Raw genomic sequence first — 26,677 nt, 5'->3', positions numbered from 1 at the left:
GAAGCAGCCCAAGTATCCATTGATAGATGAATGTACCAAAGAAGATGTGGTACAAATGTACAACAGAATATAACTCAGCTATAAAAAAAAAAAGAAATCTTGCCATCTGCAACAACGTGGATGGAGCCAGAGACTATGATGCAAAGCAATATAAGTCAGTCAGAGAAAGACAAATACCGTATGACTTCACCCAAATGTGGAATTTAAGAAACAAAACAAACGAGCAAAGGAAGGAGGGAGAGAGAGAGAGAGAGAGGGAGAGAGAGAGAGAGAGAGAAACCGAGAAACAGACTCTTAACTATAGAGAACAAACAGATGATTATGAGAGGGGGTGGGGGATGGGTGAAATGGGTGATGGGGATTAAGGAGTGTGTTTGTCATGAGGAGCACCAAGTGATACATGGAATTGTTGAATCCCTATCTTGTGCACCTGAAACTAGTATTACGCTGTATGTTCACTATGCTGGAATTAAAATTAAAACTTCCAAAAATAACTTGCCACTCTTACCATAAATATTTGGAATGTAGAGATACTGTGAAAGGTAAGATCTCAGGTGTGAGACACTGGAGAAAGCTAGAGATGCCACAAAGGCCAAATGAGAGACAAGGATATCACAATGGGTAAAAAGGAGCAACCCTAGTGGGAGGCTGAAGGCTATGGTCTGAAGTCTCCAGTGTGCTGCCCAGTGTGTCTGTTAGGTCCCTCTCCTGCCCCTGCCACCAGACGCTGCACAGAATGTGAGTGCTGATGCCTTCTCAGAGCTTGGGAATCCAGTGCTAAGCTAAAGAAGTTAATATAAGCTCCCTATTTCCCTTCTTCACTTCTGATTCTGTCTTGCTTCAGCCTCTCCAGCTGCTCACCTTACTGCTTTGTGTTCTTTTTCCCTTTTCCCTCCTTGAATTTGATATTCAGCTTCATTTTCTTAACTTAGCACCTCTCAATACTTGATCCGATAACCTTGATTCCCACCTGTGACTCTACTGCCTTAGTGCCCTGCGTCGACATAGCTCTCGGAGCAGAATGAAGCTTAAAGGAGACTTTGAATGGGTCTGAATGGAGCGCTTCTGGGCCCTCAGAGGCTGAGATAATTGGATTTTCTTCCTGCTTACTCTGACTCCTTTGGGCCTAGCTTTCTGCCCTAGGGATTCCTTAAGGGCTTCATGTAATGTCTGATACCTTCACTAGTCACAATTTTCATATATTTTCTCTACAGAACCATACTTACCTGCCCCTCAACCTTTCTGACATTAGCCTTGTGAATAATCAGATGGGTTTGTAGATTGCTCACTGTGTAGTAATGTCAACTAAATACTCCATTGACTCATTATTCTGCTATTTTGCTGTATGGTGGAGCTCATGTGACTGGTGTTGGCCATGGATTGTGAGGAGACATGACGAACATCACTTCCAGGGTGAAACAGTGAAAAAATATATGCACATGTCTCCAGTCTCTCTCTCTCCCTGCTACACCAACCCCTGGGGCTATGTGGAAAGATGTAAATATGCTGAAGGTACAAGATGGAGCTCATGTCAGCATTGGAAGCTGGAAGATGAAAAGGCAGATTGCAAAAATGAGCAGAATTTTCCCCTCCCTGTAACTGCACTCTTTACAGTATGACTCTGTAGCTGCTCCCATCGAGATAGGGGTCTACTTCTCCACCTCTTAACTCTGGGCTGGCCTTGTCACTTGCTTTGGCCAACAGTGGATATAACGTGTGCTCCGAGAAGAGGCCTTTGGGGTTCTTGCATATTTTCTCACTCCTTCTTGGAACATTGAGACCACCACATAAACAGGCCTGGGCTAGCCTGCTAGAGGGTGACATGACACTGAAGAGAGTCATCCCAGGAAAAGCCATCTTAGACTGGCCATTCCATGGCTGACCTGTCAGCTGACTGCTCCAGCCAAGGTTAGCTTAGCCTGGCCCAGACCAGAAGAACTTCCCACAGACCCACAGACTTGGAAACTAAATAACAGGTGTTTTCTAAGTGCTTAAGTTTTGGAGGTAGTTTGTTATGTATCAAAAGCTAACTAATACACACTAAAGCAATGATCTTCCCTGTCCTGAATCTGGAACTATCAACAGAAACTCTGTTGAGTGCCTGGCAGTATTGAGTACCTGAACTGGAAAGTCACATGGGGGCCAGACTCAGCCTGCTAGGTATCTGAAGGTCAGACAGGGAGAAAAGAGAGAGAAGCAGATGTACCAACAGCAACAGAGGAAACCATGCACCGAGACAGAACAACTACTTGACCTTCAGAAACCTTTTCCCCTCCTTGTTTGCGGTTCCTTCATGAGGCCTGAGCTGCATTTTCTCAGATATTTTACATCTCACCAATAAATTTATTTTTTCTCAAGTTCTCCATTCTTTGTAACCAAATAACCCCTGTCAAAAATAAATGTATATGTAGTCGATACGAGATCATAAGAACTTGTCTTTTTTTCATGTCCCAGTTCGTGATTTTTTTTGCAGTAAAATGGTTAGATAGGTTTGTGTTTGACTCTGCATTCATCGTTAAGTAAAATTTACTTTTTCTAAAATTAAGATAATATACAGATATTTTGTATAGTTAGAAAGATATAGAATGGCTCAAGGAAATAAATTCAGTAGAATTCCACAATTACCTCATATTTTGGTATATATATTCTTCATACTTATATACTTCCACTCATATTTTGGTATATATATCCTTCATACTTATAACTATATATACCCATATTTTAACAGGATCAGTTTATGGCTGTGTCTGTATATTCAGATAAGTGATTTTTCATACACATGTATATATGAGTTTGTGTACATAAATACATATTATGATTATAATATGTAAGTATAACATCAATATATTAACACTATAGTATAATATATATTTAATATATATTTATTACATTCATATATCAATTATAATTGTATTAATATATAAATAATATATTATAATATTTAGTGTATATATTAATTATATTGATTACAGTATTGATATTACTATATTATATTAATTATAGTAATTGCATATTAATATATGATATGCTATACCATAATAGACAAATGTCATATTTAATATGTAAATAAATATTATATATAATTATTGCATATATTTTACATGCACAAATAATTATATACATATTATATATACAAACATATTATGTATTACTTAACAATATATACATATCACATGTTATTATATATATTATATAAGTATATATAATTTTCACAAACATGAATATTTCCAGGTTATGAACCTGTTGTTCTGTATTATCACTTTGAATTGGTTGCATAATACTCCACTGCAAAAAATACATAACTTATTGTTGAATCTTATAGTCTTTTCACTTTTTCACGATTGCAAAAATAGATTTGCAATGAACCTCCTTGTGGATAAATATTTTTACTAATCTAGGGACATTTCACTTGGCAAATTCTGGGTCAAATGGTGTACACACGATTACAGTGCTTACTATCCATTGCCAAAGCCATCTACTATGGAGAGTAGATCCCACAGAGCAGAGCTGGATCCCTAGAATTCTCTTCAAATGATACGGAGAACAGAAGCATGAGATTCAACCGGTAACACCCCTGGGCACCTATGTATGTGAGGCAGAGTAAGAGGAACTGCTCTGAATTCTTAGAGGCTATATGCTCTGTCCCAGCAGGCAAGTATCTAGGGCCTTCCTGCACTTCTAGAAATCTTTCCATCTGTGTCTGTCTCATGTTCCTAAGTAAACTGTTGCACATTGAAATAAGGCAGGGACCATGCTGCATGCCTGTCTGCATTGTCCCAGGACTTAGAAAACATTGGCACATAGCAGGTGGAAGAATCAAGGACTCTTGATTCAAGAATCAAGTCAAAAGATTCCCAGACTGCCTCTTGGTGACCTTGGGAGGATCAGTTAATTTCCTGAAGCCTCAGTTTCCCGAAATGTAATGTAGAGATAAGAAAATCTCCCCTATAAAAACGGGAGATAGAAAACTATAATGCATACAGAAAACAAACATCAAAACGACAGAAGTAAATCCTTCCTTATCAGTAATTACTTTAAATGTAAGTCGATTCCACTTCTATGAGGAACCTAGAGTAGTCAGAATCGTAGAGACAGAAAGGAGAATGGTGGCTGCCAGGGGCTGGGGGGAGAGGAACAGGGAGTTAGTGCTTCATGGGCAGAGTCAGTTTTGCAAGATGCAAAGAGTTCTGGAGATTAGGTGGTGGTGACGGTTGCACGACAAAGTGAATGTACTGAATGCCACTGAAATGTATACAGAAGAATGGTTACTATGGTAATTTTATACATGTATTTGACCACAGTAAACAGTAATTGGGGAAGAATTCCCTCCTGAGCTCTGAGAATGAAATAAATAATACCTGTAACAGCCCAACATTTTCATTCTCTTCCTTCCCTCCCTTTTGACTGATGCATGGGCACCTCTCGGATGTGGAGGGACCCCTGCTGATCTTCCCCACTTCCCAGGGCCTGGTGGAATACAGCTTTGCTTGCAAAACATCACATTGAAGGACTTCCACTGACTTCTGCTCTGTGATGCTTCACTTGCCCCTCATTTTGGATTTTAACGCTCCAGGGGGCGAGGAAGCATCCAGGATCATTAAAAAAATTGTTTTTTAATGTTTATTTATTTTTGAGAGAGACAGAGACAGAATGCGAGTGGGTTAGGGGCAGAGAGAGAGGGAGACATAGAATCGGAAGCAGGCTCCAGGCTCTGAGCTGTCAGCACAGAGACCGACACGGGGCTTGAACTCACGAGCTGTGAGATCATGACCTGAGCTAAGTCGGACACTCGACCGACTGAGCCACCCAGGTGGCCCCCCGGATCATTTTAAAGGCCACAAAGCAAACACAAAACGGGGGTAATCAGGAGTAAATAAGCCACGGTACCTTCCAGTTCCTCCACTCTTCTCCCCTACTCCTTCTGCTTACACTGCTTTATCTTCATTCATTCACTCATTCCTCTTGTTAGTTATTCAGAAAATAATCAATGCCTCTAACTGTGTGCTAGGAGCTGAGGCTGGCATGGGGAGCGAAACCAGGTACAGTTCCTGCCCTCATAGAGCTCACACTCTCCACCATGTAGAGACCAGAGTGGAGAAGGGAAGTCATGGGGAATCCATAGGAAACTCTCCCATTTGCCTATGCGTTGTTCCAGATAGATGCAACACTCCCTCGTCCCCACCCTTTTCCCTAGACACTGAAATAACATTAATTTGTATTAATCAAAAAAAGCTGTGTAACCAGGGTATGGTTTGTTGCACTTTAATTTAAAAATAAAGGCTTGACAACATTATGTATGATATCTAATGGTACATCTGCACTGTAGTAATTAACATTGCAATGGTGCTATTTTAACTGGAATGCTAATTACAGTGTTTCCAATGAACTACTTTGGTGCAGGGCATGTTAGAAAAAGTTGTCTCACGCAGACCAGGAAGCAGAGCAGAGCTGCATAGAAAAGTTGAAGCAGCAGGGGAGATCCCGGTTGCCTCTGGCTGCCTCCTGGTTCTCCTGTACGTTTTATTTTAATCCACTGCAAAATGAGGCTAGAGGTGGAAGTGATAATCATTTTGCAAGTGAGGGAAGTGAGTGCGGTTGCTGAAGGCTCGGTGACTTATCTGGGGTCACACAACTGGCGGTGGTGGCAAAGCTAGGTCTTCCGGATTCCAAGTCTAATAGTCTTGATGTGAGCAAATGCGAGCCTCTCAGCCCATTTCAGAGGGAAGCTAGCTATGCTGGGATTTTGATTTCTCCTCCAGTCTGTAAATGCAGGGCTTAGGCAGGTGCAGAGACAGCGAGATTCTTTTTTTCAGGAAAATAGGGGCCTGGAGTGAACACTTTGCTGCTGAAGTTCTTCCCGGGAGGAGACCTGGAGAAATCTGAAGGTCAGGGAAGTCCCTTGATTTCCTCCTCTGCAGGCATTTACACTGGTTTGAGACAGGGTGGAGCTATATGTGTTGAATGAAGCAGGTGACAGGTGTTCCACAGAGAGGCCTGTCAAGAGTGTATGTCACTCAGTATTATCTTGATAACTTGAAAACCTCTAAAAGCCATGTGTTCTTTTGCAAAACAAAACAAAACAAAAAACAAAAAAAAAACACAACAAAACAACAAAACAAAACAAAACAAAACAAATCAAAAAAACAAAAAAAACCCCTCAGGTTATTCATTTTGTAAAATTGGATGTCTTCATATAGCAAATACAGAGATTTGTAGCAGCTCATGATTGGCCAGGTCCTGTTATTAATGGGCTCATCTCTTTTATTTTGATGGCACTGCTGCGTTAGAGGGAAATAAATTCAGTCAGTATGTTTTGGGGGTAAGGAGAAGTTTGATTCTCTGACAGTCAGTGATGATCTTATTCACAATAGCCGCCATCTTGGTTTGAACCCCTATTTGGTGTCAGATACCATGCTAAGTTCTGAACCTGAACTTAATTAATTATCACAGTGTATCCCTCACCAAACCCAGCAGCAAACAAGTATGGTACTTAGACCCATGCCATTTGCTTCCCCTTAGATGAGAAGATATTGGGCTCACCCCACTTGTGGAGTGGAGGCCTCCCACTCCTTCCAGGCCCCTATGGTGATTTTCCACCAAAAGGCAAACAGCCCATCAGTTGGGGAGCTGGGGCTTGGCCCCACATACTTCTGGCTCTAAAGCCTGTGCTTTTAGCTGCTGGAGATTATTAAATTGCACAGCTGACTACCTTAGCAATATGACAGGTCTTCTTTAAATATGAGTTGATAGTGTAGGAACCCCACAGTGGTTGAGAGCTGAGGGTGTTTGGGATTGTTTATTGTATTAGTTAGAGTTCTCCAGAGAAAAGGAATCAGTAAGATATAAATGGGAAGTCCAAATTCTGTAGGGTGGGCTTCAGGCTGGAGAACCAGAGAAGAGCCACTGCTGTAGCTTAAGTCCAGAGGCCGACTGCCACAGAATTCCTTCTGGCTCCGGGATGCCCAGTGTTTTTGTTCTAATCTGGTGTTCATCTGATTGGGTGTACCCACCCACATTATGGAGTGCAATCTGATATATTCCAAGTCCACTGATTTAAAAGTTTGTCTCATCCAAAAACACCCTCACAGAAACATCCAGAATAATGTTTGACCAAATATCTGGACACTGTGGCCCAGCCAAATTAACATGTAAAATTAACCATCACATTTATCTTAACCAAACAGTCATGCTGATACTATACCAACACATTGGTATATGGAATAAATATATCTTTTACATTCACATAATTTAAAAATTCAGCTGTCCTAAACTGTTCAACAAACCTCAGTCACATGGAAGGAGAACCACTTTGAAATAATGTATGTCTGAATTGCAGAAGAATTGTAAAGGAAAGCTTTGTCAAAAGCTATATGCACAACAAGGTAAATTTATCCTTAAGTCTGGAAGGGAATTCAGAGACAATTCTGGTGTAAGTCCCTCTTGTTTAACTTCCTATTTCCAGATTGGAAAAAAAAGAGAGGAAGTATATATATATTTTAAAGACCCAATTCACAAAATAAACATATAGAAGATTTTTTGGTTTAATGGAGATCACACCTATAGGGTTGATGTTAGTTGAGGACAGCTAAGCATAAGTAAACCTTACCTTCAGAAATTCCAAAAGGTTCAAGAAGCAGTTACTTGCTTGGTGTGATACAAAGCTCGTGTGAGATTTCCTTTATATGCTCTCTCGAGGCGGCCTGACCCGAATCTCCTCTAATATACTCAAAAATAATTCCCTACAGCTTAAATGGAAATGTTAACACTACAAATGGTGTCTCTGAGAGGAAACAGAATCCCAATTGTGTAAAAGGAAGAGATGACCATGTTACTTACATAAAAGCTACAGCATTCTCAATGCAGTTCATTACGAAAGGCAGGAGGAATGCCCCGCGAATTCTGAGGACTGGGTAGGATGCTGTGCCAAGGTTTTCAAAAGTTTTAATTCCAGTGTAGTTGACATACAGTGTTATCTCAGTTTCAGGTGCACAGTATAGTGATTCACCAATTCTATACAACACCCGGTGCTCATCACCACAAGCACACTCCGTAACCCGCTTCACCTGTTTCACCCATCCCCTCACCCACCTCCCCGCTGGTAACCATCAGTTTGTTCTCTATAGTGAAGAGTCTGCTTTTTGGTTTCTCTCTCTCTCTCTCTGTTTTCTTCTTTGCTGATTTGTTTTGTTTCTTAAATTCCACGTATGAGTGAGATTCTATGGTATCTGTTTTTTCTCTGACTAGCTTATTTCGCTTAGCATTATCCTTTCTAGCTCTGTCCCTGGTGTTGCAAATGGCAACATTTCACTATTTTTTGTGGCTGAATAATATTCCATCTCTCTCTCACACACACACACACACACACACCTTCTTTATCCATTCATCTATTGATGGACACTTTACTGCTTCCATAGTTTGGCTGTCATGAATAATGCTGCTATAAACATAGGGGTGCATATATCTAATAAGTGTTCTCATATTCTTTGGGTAAATAGCCAGCAGTAAGATTGCTGGATCATAGGGTAATTCCATTTTTCATTTTTTGAGGAACCTCCATACTGTCTTCCACAGTGGCTACACTGGTTTACATTCCCACCAACACAGCTGTGCCACTTTTTAGATCAGGAAACTCGGTACAGATAGGCTAAGAACTCCACCCAGGGGAAGCAAGTAAGGGAACTACAGCTCAAAAGAAGCCTTGATGATCTGAAGTTCATGGTCGTCCAACTGTCTCAGAGAGCAACTTCAAAACCACCAATGAGAGGCTGCAGTCCGTTTCTTGTGACCCTGTAAATTTCAGAAATTTCATAATGGCAATTTTATTTATTTATTTTAGAGTTGGCGTATGAGCTCTCTTCACTCATAATGCAGGAGTGTTGGCATTCTTGCCTTTAAAATACAGTCTTACTCAGCAGATTATCTACTATAATATGAGTGAACACAATAGGCTAATGGATATTGCCATAATATCCACAATAAAAGTTGTGACTATATATATTTTAGGCCTTATACTTATTCCTTCACATACATTATCTTGTTTAATCCTTACGCTGTCCATGTGAGGAAGGTATTATTATCCATATTCTACAGAGAAGGAGATGGAGGTTCAAAGAGGTTCAAAGGGGTTCAGTGACTCTTAACTATAGCTCCAGAGTTAGAAATTGGCAGAGACAGAATTCCAGCCCACGCCTGTTTTTTTTTTCAAAAATTTTTAAACACTTATTTATTTTTGAGAAACAGAGAGAGACAGAGCAGGAGCGGGGGAAGGGGAGGGAGAGAGGGAGAGAGAGAGAATCTGAAGCAGGCTCCAGGCTCTAAGCTGTCAGCACAGAGACCGACGTGGGGCTCGAACCCAGGAACTGTGAGATCATGACCTGAGCTGAAGTTGGGTGCTCCATCGGCTGAGCCACCCAGGGGCCGCCAGCCCAGGCCTATTTGGTTCCAAGTTCTACAGCTCTTGAAAGAGAAATCCGGAAGTTGATAAGAAAGAGCTTTGGGGAAATCACATAGCTTATAAGTAGCTTCTGGGATCAAGGATAAACTGTTAAAGCCCAAATATGGTATCCCCATGGATATGCCAGAATGGGTTCAATTTGGCTAGTCCTAGCCTGAATACCCTTGGTGATTTCTTCTTCTTCTTTTCTTTTTTTAAGTTTATTTATTTATTTTGAGAGAAAGAGAGAGAAAGAGGGCAGAGACAGAGGGAGAGAGAGAATCCAAGAAGGCTTTGCACCATCATCACAGAGCTTGATGTGGGGCTTGAGCCCACAAACCATGAGATCATGACCTGAGCTGAAATCAAGTGTGGGACGCTTAACCTATGGAGATACCAAAGCACCCCTACCCTTGGTTGTTTCTAGACCCAGAACGGCAGGGAAAATCCCAGCCCCTATTTGCCGGGGGTTGAGAGATGGGTTACACCTACCTATCTTATTGTTGGCTTAGCAAGTGGGTGGCCAAGCCCATAATGTTGGCTCAGTGCCTAGAAAGGTTAGTGAAGAAGGTCTGATGGCATGCTGTATAAATTAGGTGTCCTTTCATTGCAACTGAGGTTTTCTATTTTATGTCTCTGACCACTCTGCTGAGGTGTGTAATAGGTCTTCTTTGAATGTAATTAGTGAGCCTAAGAGATTTAAGAACACCACTTAGTCTGATTTCCTGTAGAGTAGCTCGAGATGCCAAAGGGCTTATTTGTAAAGGCAGGATTCAAGAAGCCAGTGGGCTGCTTGCTCCCACGGGCACTCCGGAGGCATCACTCACTTCAAGAAAATGCAACACCGCAGAAAAAACTGGAGTCAAATCATGGCTTCACTGCAGCCATAGCACATACACAGATTTGCAAAATCTGGGTACTGTGGATTCCAAAGCTAAAAGGACTTCAGAGACAAGCCTAACCTCTTCCTCAAAAAACCATAAAACTCGGACACAGAGAAGTTGAGAAGCTTATCCAGGACTGCACAGCAAGAAACTGGCAGATTCAAGACTAGAAATCAACCAACTGACAATGTTCTTTGCTCTGGGAAGCACATCTCCTTTCCCTCTTATTCTTTTGTTTTTATTTTAAATTATTTTATGCTGAGTGTACCCAAGCATATGGACTCAGAGATTCAGGGCTGGAAATGCTGGGTGTGTATATGCGAACACCATAACCCATAGAAAATTAGAGAAGATTCAGCCTGACATCTGGACATCCCATTTAGATGATGTTATTCATCTGGATTCAGAGCTCTTCTTAGTGCTTTCCCAGACATTGTATGCTGTGTAGACTTCAGAGTAATAATTAGACATTGGAGGGATTAATTGTTGAGAGATGAAAGTAAAGGATATGGAGCATTAGGAAAAGGCTTTTATTTATTTATTTATTTTTTAACGCAGCTTTGAAAGAAAGCAGAGGAAAAGTATTTGGATTTGGAGCTCATGGGTTGGGGCTGTTAGGAAGGAAGTGGCTGAGATGTGGGTAAGGAAGAAAATGGAACCCGACTGGAGAGTTCTGCTTTGAGTTACCATACATGGAGTTGTGGAGGAGGGCTGACGGAGTACTTCCAAGATCTCACCCACCACTCTCAACCCTGCAGGGCAGATAGAAGTTTCTTCCTTAGCAAGGCTAAGTTTCCTCCAATCTTTCTCTATCCTGTCCATCTGACTCAGTCTGCTTTTCCTATATGAAGAGACCAGGCTCTTGGAGTCAATGTTGAAAAACCACATGAAATGATCACATGTTCTACTTGTTATTATATGAATCCTATTATTATTATTAAGAAAAAAATTAAAACTATGTACCATGGCAATAGTGACTCTTCAAATAACAGGTATGCAAATTCCATAGAGATGCTAGGCAGCATCACTGCAGTAAAGCATCTCTGGAACGTGACGGGCACTGGTGGTAATGGAGAGAGGAACAGAGAGCAGGTGTGAACAATGTTGTCTGGTCGTGTGGGCTATGCCCTTTATCCTTTAAAGGATAATGCCCTTTATCCTCCATTTTCCTCAAGGGAATGTATGGCAGGGGCCAACATTAGGCTAGGTATGTTCTGCCACTCATAGTTTTTGGCAATGAAACCCTTCACTTATACCTCAGCCCTGTCCAGTCTCTACCCAGGGAGGGGGACACCAGAGAATGGTGTCTGGGGTGAGTTTTTCCATTATAGTCCTGGATAGTCTTGGTATATGGGTTTTTAGATGTGAGTCCCATGTACTACTTGTCTGAGTCAGTGTTGCCAACTAATGATTTCATTAATTTAATATTATTTTACTAATTTGGGGGCACCTGGGTGGCTCAGTTGGTGGGGCATCCGGCTTTGGCTCAGGTCATGATCTCACCATTCCTGACTTCGGGCCCCACGTCAGGCTCTGTGCTGACAGCTCAGAGCCTAGAGTCTGTTTCAGATTCTGCGTCTCCCTCTCTCACTCTTCCCCCCCACCCCAGCTTGCATTCTCTCTCTGTCTCTCAAAAATAAATAAGCAATTAAAAATTATCTTACTAATTTAACATTATGAGAAAAATTTAAATTTAATAATCTGTCTTACACGTGTCTTTCTATGCTTTATGAACATTTTAAGTCCCTACATGAAATCGGCAAGATAGGTGTGATCTTCCCATTTTCTGGATGAGAAAACTGTCACAGAGAGGGGTTATGTGACCCATCCAGCATCTCACAGCTAGTGGGTTAAAGAGTCAGAGTTTGGACAAAGACTGATTTCAAAGACAGTCTCCTGCCTCACTGTCTTTCTCCTAATCCTCCACAAGCAGGCCTTGTCTGTGTGACCCTGGGTCAATTTTGGTTTCACGAATAGTTTCCCAATCCCCCTAGTTGGACCAGCACTCTGCTTTAAATCTTAGGCTGCCAGGACTTTGAGAGCCTGCAGAGTTCCTGCCAAGCCTCTCATGGTTGGTTATCTCGATCCAATTTTTTTTTAATTTTAATTAATTAATTTATTAATTTATTTATTTTTAAAAATTTTTTTGTTACATTTATTTATTTTTGAGAGACAGAGAGAGACAGAGCACAAGTGGGGGAGGGGCAGAGAGAGAAGGAGACACAGAATCCGAAGCAGGCTCCAGGCTCCTAGCTGACAGCACAGAGCCTGACGTGGGCTCGAACTCACAAACTGTGTGATCATGACCTGAGCCGAAGTCAGACGCTCAACCGACTGAGCCACCCAGGCGTCCCTAATTTTATTTATTTTTTAAAAAAATTTTAACATTTTATTTATTTTGAGGGAGAGGGAGAGACAGAGAGCAAGCAAGTGCGGAAGGGGCAGAGAGAGACAGAGAATCCCACGCAGGCTCTGCACTGTCAGTGTAGAGCCCAATGTGGGGCTCAAACTCATGAACCCTGATATCATGACCTGAGCTGAAGTTGGACACTTAACTGACTGAGCCACCTAGGCGCCCCTGGATCCAATTTTTATGACTCTCCAAGGAGAGGTCAATTGGAAAGAACCAGAATCCAGATAGTATCCGCTGATTTCTAGCAGTACTGCCTCCATGGAAGCCTCTGTTCTTTCTGTGCACCGGGGGCCCACCTTAGTAATCTGCACTGGTTCAAGTCAAGCTGGGTTAAGCTCCCTCTTATTTATTTAAATATATTTATACATTTTGGGAAAAGATAGCTTAGGCAAGTTTGCATTTACCTTTCCCATTTCCTGCTGTATCCTCAGCACCTGAATGATGCTTGATTTCTATTTGTTGCAAAAAAAAAAAAAAAAAAAAAAATGGACAGGATGATGCCCAGCATCATCCAGGTGCCTGTCCCCAGCTCCATCCCCCAGTCTGACTTGGTGGGTCTGAGGTGGGACTCCTCTTCCAGTTTCTCCTGATGTTCTTTTTAACCTAGGCTGTCAGATATTCAATGCTGGGGACAGGGGCACAGTAATACAGGGTAATTTTCTTTATCATTTCCCTATCCTCCAAGCTTTAAGGGTTGCTTTGATAATTATAAAGACGATAGCCATTAACGCTCTCCCTAAACATGTAGTGAGCTATGAATGGATTCGTCTTTAGGCCCCTGTTTTTCCCTAAACCGTGAAAATTCAAGGTTAGGCCACCTTAATTAACACACTAAAACTTGCCTTAGGAAAGTTATTTCTAGCTTAATGTCGTTTAATTCAATCCCTGACACACAAGGCTTTAGGCAAATAACTCCCCATCTCCAGTCATTTCATCTCCAAAGAGGAAAATGCCTTTTGAGGGGAATCTGGGTGGGGGCACAATGGCACATGGGTGCTAGCAAGCAGAGCACAAAGATCACCTTCTTAGCATTCCCCGCTGTGGGTGTCGCTGGTCCCACCGGTCATACTAGAATCACTGATGCCAATTTTTCAAAGACATTAGAAATAGCAAATGTTTGGGAGATAATCAGATAATAAGCCCCTTGCTCATTCCTCACATCCTCATACCCAAGTTAATTATTCAACGTTTATCTCCCTCAGTGGCTTTGCTCTTATGGACTCTTGTCCACCGTGAGCTGTGCCACGCTCTAGGACACACTCAAATGCCCACAAGGGTCAGCAGTAATGTAAATAAGTGAGACAGGCCAGGTGGGAGACAACAGGGAGTGGCGGAGACTGGGGGGCACCATTTCTTGGATATCTCTGGAAGGCTGTACAGGACACTGAGGGGGGGTGGTGGTTGCCTCTGGGGAAGAAACCAAGAGGAATCAAAAAAAGGAGGGCCAGGGGTATATGACTAACTTTTCATCTTGTGCCCTTTGCATTGTTTGAATTTTAAAAGTAAACAAAATAATTTTTAAAGAAGACAAATTTAAAATTTTGAAATAAGATGCTCTACAGACAATCACATCTCATGCTTAAATCTGGGCTATGGTACGGTGGGTATGATGTTGGACCCAGGAGCCAGTCTAGAGCAGCTGTCCATAGAGAAAGAAAGCAAGTTTACATCTGCAATTTGAAATTTTCTAATAGTTACATTAAAAAAATAATGAAATTAACATTAAGAATATATTTCATTAAAACATTTTTAAATGTTTTTATTTATTTTTGAGAGAAAGAGAGAAAGAGAGACACACACACAGTATGAGTGGGGGAGGACAGGGAGAGAGGGAGACAGAATCCGAAGCAGGCTCCAGGCTCTGAGCTGTCAGAGCAGAGCCCAATGCAGGGCTCGAACCCGTGAACAGCAAGATCATGACTTGTACCAAAGTCGGACGCTCAACTGACCGAGCCACCCAGGCACCCCAAGAATATACTTCATTTGACCCAAATATCCCAAATATTATTTCAACAGGTAATCTATACAGATAATTATTAATGAGATCATTTATGTTCTTTTTTCATAGTAAATTTTTGAAACTCAGAATATATTTTGTACTCAAAACACAGGCCAATTTGATCTTGAGGCATTTCAAGTACTCAAGAGCCACATACAGTTAGTGGCTACAATATTGGACAATGTAGCCTACTCCGTCTTCCTTTCTAATCTGTTTTCCCTCATGCAAACAGACCTACATGAAGGAGTGTGCCATCTGGGTAGCTGCTGAGGGTACCAGACTCTGAGGGGCACTGAACACCCCAGGAATAAATTAGGAATACAGTGCCAGTAATTTATATCTGTTACTCATTCAAGAACACAGTGCCTTATTTACTGAGGTTTTGTTTCATTTCGTTTCGTTTCGTTTCATTTCCTTTTTCTTCTCTTCCCTTCCTTTCTCTTCTCCTTTTCCTTCCCTTCTTTCTTTGTGATTCATATCACAAATTTTGTGGGGCAACCATGCATGGGAGCAGACAAATGACAGTCTCCTGGTAGTTAGAATCTACTGACCTTGAAACCCAGTAAGGCATGGGCTAGTCCTATTTACTAGGAATGTATAACATGCCCCATTATCTAAATGACGAACCTCTTAATATTCCTCCTCAGATGTTGGATGAATCTGAAAATCATGACATAAACAGAGAAGATACATGACATGAAAGCAGGCAACCTTTTGCTCACAGGTGTATTTGTTGGGGGATCACAGAAGGATTCCCAAGTGCTTCCGGCCCACGGTTTCCTCTTTCTCCCAAGATGAGAGAGCCCCTGTTCCCATCTGGAAGGCTACTTATTCTATATTCACCAAAGCATTTCATCTTGTCATATTAAATGCAGTGCATTTGAGATTTCACATTGTTGTCCAGTCTTCACATGTTTTGCATTTCTCAGGGGCTCTGCAAGTGTCATGAATGCTTCCTGCCCAGGAAGGCAGGCTTAAGGCCGTGAGCTGATAAATAAACATTGTCCCTAATCAGAATCAGAATTGGACTCTGATGCATTTATTTTACTGGATTCATCACTGCTGCCGTGTATAAGTGCAGCGCCTAACCAGTGCGGGGTGACCATGAAAAAAGAGACCGATTTCTAGAAACAGCATGCATCCTTTCCAGAAGCAAGCAACCAAGGAAATGACATTTTCTGACTAGAGATCACATCTAGATATACTACTACGTCGACATCACTACCATCTATTGAGCTCTATGTGTCTGCCACTGGGCATGCATTAGGAACTTGATCCTTGCCACTGCCCCAGGAAGCAGCTATTTTTATGATCACTATTTTTATGAAGAAACTGAGGCTCAGCGAGGGTAAATAGGTCACAGAGCTATACGTGTCAGCGATAATGTATGTGGAAGAGCCCATGCGGACTGCACACTGAGCTGTTATTTTGGCTCTGAGGAGAGAGAAATGACTTCCATTCAGGAATGCCAGGGATGTTTCCCTCAGGAGCTGGCATTGGAAGTGGACCTCGGAGATGGGAGGATGTGGATGTCCAGAGATACCCAGGATAGAGGCCAGCATCAGCAGGGACTGGGGATGGGAAATACAGGTGGTGCAAAGGATGTGGCAGAGAGACTGTTCTGTGTTCTCGGAGTGATGGAGACTTGAGGGACCCAGCGTGGGGGTCACACAGGGTGTCTGTGACAGGAGGTACCAGACACCTGCTGTGGGACGCACTCCTTGCTGGTGCTTTACAAAGGTCATTGCACTTACCTTTCAGCAAAACCTGTGCAGTACGGCGCACGACCATCTCTGACTCACAAATGAGGAGAACCGGGCTCTGAGAGGTTAAATGACTTGCCGAGGTCCCCAGCCAGCGAGCAAAGGAGGGAGGATTTGAGTGCACGGCTGTCCTAGTCTTTCTGAGACAACGCAAAATCATGCTAGGAAAGGACACTTTTCCTAAGAATTAATTTCCTGCCGACACTCTGTCCTACCACACTGATTCTCCAGATTTGCCACATTTCTTTATCAGAGAGAACGCTGCCCTCCCCCCACCCCTCCAGACTGTCCACCATCACTGCCTTTGCCACCCCACCATCCCTCTTCTCCCTCTTTCCAGTCCTTGTCTGTAGGAATAAGATCTAAAAATCAGCAACCACGAAAAGCCCAACCAAATGATTAAGTAGCTGTCACCACCAACTAGAATCTCACCTTAGGGATGAGAAAATAAATACCGCAATAACCAAAACCTCGGAAATGTGTGGCTCCGTTTTATGCAACTGATATTCCATTTCATGGCTCCAAAGCAACAGTTACATCAGCCAGTCTGCATCCTTAATATGGTAAAATGCCTATGGAGGGAGGGCTGTGGAGTGTGCCTGCAGCACGGGGTGGGGGTTCTTGATTGAGGATCCTAGAATTGGCTTGCTGGGGATCCAGCATGGGCAAGCAAATGGTCCCCTTCCATCTCATCCGTGACAAACGTACTGTGTGGCTCTGAAGTTATCTGTACAATTGATCCGGCTGATATTAGGAGAGTGTATTTGCCAGAGAAGTTAGAGGAAATTAAATGCAGTGCTGTGCTCTTGTTTTCTACATGCAGAAGGCAATCTTAAACCCCAAAGGGGCCCAAAGAAATCATGTCGTCCCTTTCCAGACCCCCTCCCTGTCCTGCTTCCATCATTGTGGTCCATTGAAAACATGCACAGAATTTTATTCAGTGAGGTGACCTCCTGGTGATGTTTTTGGTATGCAATTCTCCATACCTCTTTCATGGTCAAAGAACTTAAAATATTCACAGCAAACCCGTTTTTATTCATTTCTTCCAGGTGTTTACACACACACACACACACACACACACACACACACACACCCCTCAGAGGAATTCTCTTCTTCATCCCTGACACGCAATCACTCAAAAATTATAAAAAAACTTCACCTCCATAATCTGTCTCTTTCTCTCTGTCTTTATAAAGCTACTACCTCATCTTGTTCCGCCCCTTTATTTTACGCTGTCCTGTCCTGTCCTCTCCATCCTCCCCAAACATTCTGCCTAATTTAAGCCCTTATTTTACTGTATTTCCTCAAATCTCAGATGCTACAGACTGTAAAATGCACCGAGATTTTACGTCCCACCCCGAGCAGACAAAATACTACAATTGACAATCCACCGTTTGTAGAAGGCATCCCAAAGAGATGTTGAAAAACATGAAGAGAAAACGTACATCTTGAAAACTGACAGTCCAGACTATCTCAATGAGACTCTTACTGTTTCCTAACTGCTCACCCCTTCACTCTAGTCCTGGCGCAGGCCCTGAGCTACCTCTCTTTTTCCTCTGCCTGGCAACCCCCTCTCCTCCTTGCAGGTCACCTTCTCAGGGTCCCCTGAGACTTCACATGCATGGTGTAATGTACTCCCCTGGCATTCTGAACATGCTCACGTGTAATAACACAGACACATTGCTTTTAATTATCCGCCTATGTGTTTTCCCCTTCAAAGACTATGAAGAATTTGAGGACAGGCTGTGTGTCTGTCCACCCCAATATTCCCAAATATCCCCAGTACCCGGCACAGGGCGGGTCCTCCCTGAGACTGCTGAAAAGCCGGTGGGGGCTGCGCGCCGCTGCTTGCTTCTGGGCACAGCCACTAGAGGGCAGTGTGGAACCACTCCATCACCCAGAACTGCAGTTCCCCAGAAACCTAGGTAGTAAAGGCTGAAGGAGCTGGCCTCCTGTGGGCAAGCTGGCTGAGAGCCTAGGAGGCTCTATAGCTCCAAGGGCGCCGTACCGCTCTGCAGAGTCTACTCTGAGGATGCTCCCTGCGTCTCCAGATCCCCTGCCAGCCCGCCCACTAGGAGCTTTCGCGTGGCTGCCTCAGCACATTCCTTTAACAAGAGCCAAGTGCTCTTCCCAGCTTTCCATCCTGGGTGGAAGGGGGAGGCCACCGAGAGGGAAAGAAATGCCTTCTTAGCATCCCCATCCTCCTTTCTAATAAAGACAGGCTTGCCGAGAAGGGCCTGCAGGATAATTGCTGTACTCTGAAGAACAACAGGTAGCAGCATCAATATTTGATTTTTAAAAGGTTGTGTGAACAGTTTTAAATATTAAAGATAGAGGCAAAGCCTCAGATTGCCTTTTCATCTTAGCAGTTGGAGCATTTTAAACGAAAAACGGTGCTAATGAGCAGAATAAGACTGTTGGCTCATCAAACGGTATCGGGTTGCAATAAAGCAAAATCATTTTGAGGTGGGGGGGAGGAGGCAAGGGGGGTGAAGCGGTATCTATGCCAGGGAAGTTTGCTGTTCATTATCTCCGTAATGAGAGCAAAATAATGCAACCCTGCCAGAGTAACTTTCTTCCATCTCATTGTGGGCTGTTTAGGTCCCTCAATGAGTGGTCTGGGACAGACTCTGAGGAAACCTCATAAATTAACTATCCAACTTCCTGGCTAATGAGCCCAATATGTCAATTTCCAGTGATCAAAATGATGCGATTCAATAAAGCGCAGTTCATTTTGTAAGGAAATATACTTTTAATAGGAAGAACTGTAGGGTCATGGTCCTCCCGAGATAATTATGGGCCAGAGGAATTAGAGGCATGGAGCTGTACTTACTGTCTGGAGATACCCCATGGGGTTTGTGTGGCAGATAGTGTCTTTCAGGGACAATAAACTCCTTCATTATATTTCCATTATTGCATTAATGCAGCAATCTCTGATTTACTTGTAACCAAGAAGGCTGGTTATTCCCGGAACTTGGCATTTAATGCTAATGAGCACTTGCAAGTCAGGCAGCTGTGTGTGTGTGTGTGTGTGTGTGTGTGTGTGTGCGTGCCCGCGCACGTGGATGTGTTGGGCTCAGGCAATCCAGCAAGAGAGTCAGGAACCCGGGAGGGGACTAAGGTAGGGTTCAGAGAGCTGACATGACTCAGGCCAGACAGACAGATGGGCACCTGGAAAAGTTAGAAGTGGATGGTTGAAATCACACCCGAGAAGTGGAGCTGAGGTCACCACAAGGCAAGTAGTACTAAGTGTGAGATCCAGACCTTTAGGTAAGGCAAACAGGACTCCCTTGAAAAACAGGAGTGCTGGGCGGCAAAACAGTGTAGGACCCAGGCTCAGAGGCAAGAAAGGCTGCTAGGAATTCATGCCAATCCAGAGTTTCCCATGCAGTGTAGGAAGAATTGGGTGCTTCATGGTGATGGGGCCAAGGGCAGCCCAGCACAATGGGTGTCTCTAAGAGGCTCCACCTGGATAGAGAAAGCTCCTGTAAGAGCAAGGACCCCATAGGCAGGCATGTTGGAAATGCTTGATTCTGCAGTCTGTACCCAACAGCAGAAAGGCACCAATTTGGTTCTGAAGACAGAAGTAGATGGAATGAATTTCACATCTCCATGCAAGAACAGATGATTGCCTCACATGCTACCCAAACAAGTTGGGAAGCTTTGCTTTGGAGGGAAAAACCAGTTGGGAAAGAGGAGTCCCACTGGCACTCTTCAACTTGATTCCAGTGGAGTGGACAGGCGACGTAGCAGGAGACAGGACAGTTCCTGGAATCAGGCTCAAGTTCTGACTCTTCTGCTCTCAGCTGGGTGGTAGTGGGCAGGTGGCTCAATGTCTCTGAGCTGTAGTTTCCTTAACTGACATTTAATTTGCTCGGCAATCTATCTATTTCAGGGGAGATGGGAAGATAAATGAATGTGTCAGTTTGCTTCCTTTTGTTTATTTTTTATGTATTTCTCCAACACCAGAGATAAGAAAAAATATGTTACAGACAGAATCAGAATTTTTTTTCCCTTGAAGCAATTCTTATCTATAATGGGACTTACCTAGGGAAGTAAGGTTGCTGTTAATTCAAGTAACTTGGGAAAACATTCGTAAAAAAAGGATTTTTCCATGAGTCAGAGGGCTGAAATGATTATGCATTAATTAGAGGTGTTTGCTTAAGGTGAGAAATGGATTGTGCCAAGTTCAACCTTCTGCAGAGTCTTGCCAGAGGTCCCTGATGGGCAATGACTGGCAGTGCTCATCCGCTTGCCCTGTCCTTGAAACGAGACTCCTGGTTGTTCAGAAGTTGTGAGAGGTGACTTGGCAAGGATTTTCTATTAAAGAAAAATAACTTTCTTTTTTTTGGCTTTTGACACTTGTCTTGGCCTTTAATTAAATTCAATTAATGGGGACTGTATATTTACTGCCTGTAAGTTTGTTTTCTATGCTCTGTCTTTTAATCATAATAATTACATAAAGAGGGTTTAATTGTGCCCAATTTTTAGAGACAAAGAAACTGAGGTTCAGGAAGGTTAAGAACTTAATTACAGGGATAGCTAGTTTGAGGACAGAGGACAGAGGACAGACAGGTCTCACATCCTTTTTTGTATTTCACCTCTTATTCTCAGTGACTTCTGGACTTGATTCTCTTCAATTTTTAAATTAACCTTTATATTTTGGAATAATTTTAGATTTAGAGAAAAGTTGCAAAGATAGTACAGAAACCCCTCACCCAGCTTTCCCTAATGTTGACATCTTATATCACCATTGTACATTGGTCACAACGAAGAAATGAACATTAGTACATTACTATCAACTCCACTACAGGTTTTATTTGGATTTCATCAGCTTTTCCATTTGTCTCCTTTTTCTGTTCCAGTATGCAATCCAGGATACCATACAACATTTAGGGATTCTCAGTTATAACTTGGTATTTGTTGCAACTTCATTTGGGAGGAGCTTGGCAAAGGGATAAAGTTTAAAGGCTAGCGTTTTTATAGGCTGTACCCACTTGTAAGGATATGCTCATTTTGTTGTTGTTGTTTGGTTTTGATTCCATCTTTGGTAGAGGCAGTTCTCAAAACTCCTCACAAGTGACACTTTCATTCTGGCGCAGGATTTTGGCTTGCTTGTGCATGGCTACGAAGGTTCGGGATTGAGATTCAGCTTTCAAAAGCAACCCTCCATCACTGTCTTCTCTCAAGGACAGGAAATTTTGAATCAGCTTTAGGTTTCTGCATTCACTGTGCCAAACATTCCTGAAGTTTCAACAATTGCCAATAAATAAGACAGTCCATCATCTTTAAGGCGTCAAATTTTCTGATAAATTGAATTTCATAAGATATTGCTCTATTGATCTTAATGCTCAGCTTACAACAAGGCAAGCCAGCCAGAACTGCTAGCTGGAACTTTCTGCAAGGAGGGTGTGTTGTGTACTTACATGGGCAGGGACATTTGTGAGGTCAGGGTCTCTGACTCTAAATTTTAGTTTCTGGCCCTACGTCAAACCTGAACTGATCCACAGTGACCTTCTCTCCACTGCTGCCACCTGAAGTTTTATAGTAAAATTCCACTGATGCTTACTGTGCAGAGTAGCTCTGTGAATCTGCACTGGAGCTAATACGTGCTACACGGTGAGTGTGCCCATCCGTGTTCATGCTCCCTTTCCTTCTAGAACAAAAGGAAACCGAACCAGTCTCAGAACTCAATTTTGAGGGTGATCACGATTAAAGAAAGGAAAGGGACAAAGATGAAGACAGATGACACACAAGACCAAAAAGGAAAAAAGTCAAAGTGCAGTGTTGCCCCCATGCCAGCTTTCCCAGGGCCACTCTTGAAATAGTTTGCAGTTATGTGCGGGGTTCTTTTAGAAATTAAAAAAAAACACACACAAATAACATTTTCATGCTTTTATAATGACAACATGTCTTGAATGCCATCTGTTCCTGCCATTTGTTAAGGCAACTCAATGAGAAAAGAGTATTTGGATGACTAATATTTAGCCTGTTCATAGTCTTTTCATATGGGTGGACATCTTCGCTTGAGATAATATCCCAGGATCCATGGCAAAGTTTGTGGAATGGGAGAGCTGAAGGCAGGGCTTTGCCACCACTAGGCCAATTGGGTGGTTCATCCAACATTCCTTAAGCAACTACAATGTGCGAGATAGTGTGCTAGGACTAGAAAAAAAAAGGTCAAAGAGAGAGAGTCTCCTTAGGCTGGTGGAGACTGAGCTGCAAAACCATAATTATATATGAAATGTTAAGTGCCATGGAAAAGGTTTGCAAAGAATGCCATTGGAATATATAAAGAGGCCCATAAGCCAGTCTGTGTGGGTAAGTGTGTGTGTGTGTGTGTGTGTGTGTGTGTGTGTGTGTATTTGGGAGGCAGTGTAGGGGGAGAAAGAGGTGTTCAGGAAAGTTTCCCTGAAGAAGATAAAACCTGATCTGAGTGTAGCAGAATTGGCAGGCATCAGCTACCTGTAAAAGTGGGGGGGGGGCGCAACCTCAAATGAACCCTATGGAGTCAACATGGCACCATCAAGGACACACATATGGTCTTCCATCTATTTTAACTGGACCAGAGACCAAGAACATCCAATATAGCTAATAGGTTAAACACTGTTTCCTGGGCATTCGCTAGTACATCCTAAAAAGCTGATCAACAAGAATTGATTGCTCAGTCCCAGAACAGTTGAAACAGAGGTGCAAGAGAAGACAATGTGGTCGATGATAGGAGGGTAGCCACAATTTCCCCTCCGGCAACTATCAAACAGCAATGTGAGGCAGTGCGTAAAATATGGGGATTCATTTGCGCTTAAGAGGCAGATAGATATATCCTATGTTAGCCTGAGGCCATGAAGTTGCTGCTTGGGTTGTGTGTGTGTGTGTGTGTGTGTGTGTGTGTGTGTGTGTTTGTTTTTATTTGCTTTTTGTTTTTTTTGTTTTTTGTTTTTGTTTTTAGTCCAGTTACTGACGGATCTGGTGCAAGAGAGCAAGACAGGCTTCCTCTCAAATTTTAAGGTTATAGCTCCATTATTCTCTTAGAGGATCAAGGTTAAACCCTTTTAAAATAACCCTTGTAGTTTTGTTTTGTTTTGTAGCACTATTTGAGAGTGCCTGTCTTTTTTTTTTTTAATGCATAGGAATGCACAGTAACCGCACATTGTAAAACTGCACCCCCTCCCCCGTCTCCCACCGAAATAAAAAGCTTTCCAGGCAAGACTTACATGTTCTCTAAATTATAGTTATCTGTGGTTGGCAGCAAATTATCACGTGTGGCTATAACACCCTGAGTTCTCTCCACATACTACAGAGGAACAAAGAATCCTAAAACAACAAAGCAAATAAGACACAAAGCCCCCAAGAGCTTGAAGGGTCACAAAATTACACAAACATTACTCCTATTATTTGCTAAACTGTATTCAATGCTTCCTCTGTGCCAGACTGTGCACTGAGCGTAATATCTCATTGAATCATAAGAGCAATCCTATGAGCTGGTATTAATATTACATTTACTTTCTGGATATGAAACAGAGGCTCAGAGAAGATAACTGACGTGAGATCACACAGCTAGATGGTAATGAAACTGGGTTACCAATCCAGGCTCGTCCACTTGCAAAGCCTTCTATTATACCACCTCCCCAAAGTCAGTCAAGGGAGCCTCCCTCTGCTATACTCGACCATGCTGACTCTCTGTACTGGCTGTGGTAGATCTGGGGACCCTTTGACTTGCCATGAAACTCAAAAGTCATCTTTTTGGAGCTCTTTGAAGTCCATCTTTTCTGCTCTTATCACAGGTGGCTTTCCTGCCACGTCCCAGCCTTGTCACTATGCTTCCTATATTCAAGAAAGTGAACATCAGCCAGCCTGGCTCTTTCCTGGCTCAGCTGGCAAAGCAATGACAGAGCAACCCTGTGCCAATGTTCTCTGAGGCCTGGGGTGGTGGAATGGGACCAGGACGGGGTAGGGGGGACCAGTGAGACCGGACTTGACCATGAGCCAGCAGCATCACCAGGGCCTCTTCCCTTTCACAGAGCTTGTTCACAGGCCTGTTCTCCTCTGGCTCCCACAGAGAATATTCTGCAGTGGGAGCATGCAGCCCATCTCACTGAGTTGAAGCCACTTGTCTATGGCCACACCGCCTGCAGAGTCAGGGCGGGACACCATGCACGCGATGCCACGCGGAGGGCTCTGCACTGCTGCTCAGTCCTCCTCCTCCTCCCACTTCTCTTTTTCATTCTCACACACTCCTTACCCTCCTGGTGCCTCGCTTTCCTCCTCCGTGAAATGGGGAGAACAGCAGTAATACTGGTCTGCTGTGATGATAAGTAAGGTAATACACACAGTAATTACTTATCAAACACTAGGTACCAGCAGTTAGTTACTACTTACAGTTATTGGAGTCACTATTACCACTACTGTGATGATGTCCACACAACTACATAACACTTATAAAGAATATGTAAATCCAAGCAAATGAGCACTTGCTTATAAATGTAGTAATTGCTGCGTGATACGGGGTAAAAAAGTGATATAAAATACGGTTTTCCAAACTTGTTTTGATACACGGCTCAGACAGTGTATGCTTCAGTAACTAAGGCCACAGGGGGACTAAAATCCGGACTAAATCCTCAGGCCATACACAAATGGGAAAGACATAGAGGCGGACCCACACACACATGGTGAACAGGTTCACATGAGGTAAGGGCTACGGTTGTCACGGGAGCAGGGAGGAGGAGGAGAGGGGAAAGAAAAAAAGTAATTTCTTTTTACCGGACCAGAGAAAATACTTATGCAACTCAATCCCAATAACTGTTGTGTCAAAGACACGTGGCACTGTGCCCATTTTACACGTGAAGACACTGAGACTCAGAGAGTTGGGCAACTTGTCAAGGTCACAGAATGGACACTGGACTCCAAAGCCCATACTTCTACCTCACCAGCAAACACCACCATAATCTGATTGTGGTTTCTCCCATCTCTGAACTTGTACAGCACTTGGTGTCTGGAATTTACACACTCACTTGCACATGCAACACTTACAGCTTGCATGGAGTTATTTGCACACTTGAGGGATCTCTACTATCAGGCTTTATAGAAGTCTCTTGAAGGCAGTTCAGTGCCTAGTTGCTTTTGTATTTCCCACCAACATGTGGTCTTGGACATGGTAAGTGTCTGTTGAATGGCCTGGTGGAAAGGACAAATTCTATGATGTGCAAGACTGGGGAGGAGGCAAGGACTTTCATAAGCAATGGAAACTTTTTTGCCAAAGCAGAGCCAGAGTCCTTGGCAATGACCTCGGTGTACAGAGCCCTCTGGAAGCCAGATTTGAGCAACAAGTTCCTCCCCGGGGCATAAGTGATTTGATCAAGGCTGGATCCCTTCCTGAAGGTGGGCTGTTCAGGTTCTCTTCTTCCTGATTTGTGACTAGGACAAGGACATTCATTCTGGGCTGGTCTCTTGGACCATGGGGATGTAAACTCAGGAACCATGGGCTGGTCATCTCCTGCCTGAGAAGCAGACAGAAAGATGAAGCACACATTCAGAGACAAGATGTCCTCACACCCTAAGGGAGAATCTGCTAGATTTCGGCAGGGGTGTGCATCATGGAAGGAGACCACGGAAGGAAACCAGAGGGTTTCTGGAGCCAGATTGCTTGGGTCCAAATCCTAGTTCTGCCCCTTTACAATCAGCGTGACCGGAAGAACACTGTTTATCTTCCCCGGGCCTCAGTTTCCCCCTCTGTAAAATGAGGATGGCCGTGCCTTCTTCGGGATCCCATGCCACCTGCTTCAGCACAGAGTTGGACACATCATCCACCCTCAGTGAAGAGCAGCTACCATTTAAGATTGTATCTGCATTTGATTCTGCCAGGCTTCCCATCTGTACGTTTCGGGCATCTTGACTACTTTTCCTTCCTCATTTCAGAACTCTCGGAGGCTCAATTGATACTTGCAACACAAAGCAAATCAAAGCCCTCTCCATCGCCAGTAGAGAGACCTGCCTCTTCAACAGCTACATCCTGAGCATGTTTATTACCCACTAGCCAGAAACACACACATGTCTTCTCAACAGTGACATCCCAGGCTCCAGCACCTTTCAAAGCACAGACCTTTATCTCCTCCTATGCAGAAGGGGCTCTGCTTATTTGTTCTCTTTGATTCTTGGGGCTTCTTATTAATGGGGTACAGGGCTGGG

The 26,677-nt window shown here is 43.1% G+C and overlaps 1 protein-coding gene across 1 annotated transcript in view; it reads right to left on the bottom strand.

The window, feature by feature from the left end:
• The window catches only part of CA10 (carbonic anhydrase 10), a 491,593-nt gene that overhangs the window by 102,283 nt on the left and 362,633 nt on the right, over positions 1–26,677 (bottom strand). The window lies entirely within an intron of this gene.

The sequence above is a fragment of the Panthera leo genome, chromosome E1 (assembly GCF_018350215.1).
Source record: "Panthera leo isolate Ple1 chromosome E1, P.leo_Ple1_pat1.1, whole genome shotgun sequence".
NCBI classification, from domain to species: Eukaryota; Metazoa; Chordata; class Mammalia; order Carnivora; family Felidae; genus Panthera; species Panthera leo.
The sequence above is the reverse complement of the archived record's forward strand: the minus strand, read 5'-3'. Positions and strand labels throughout refer to the sequence as shown.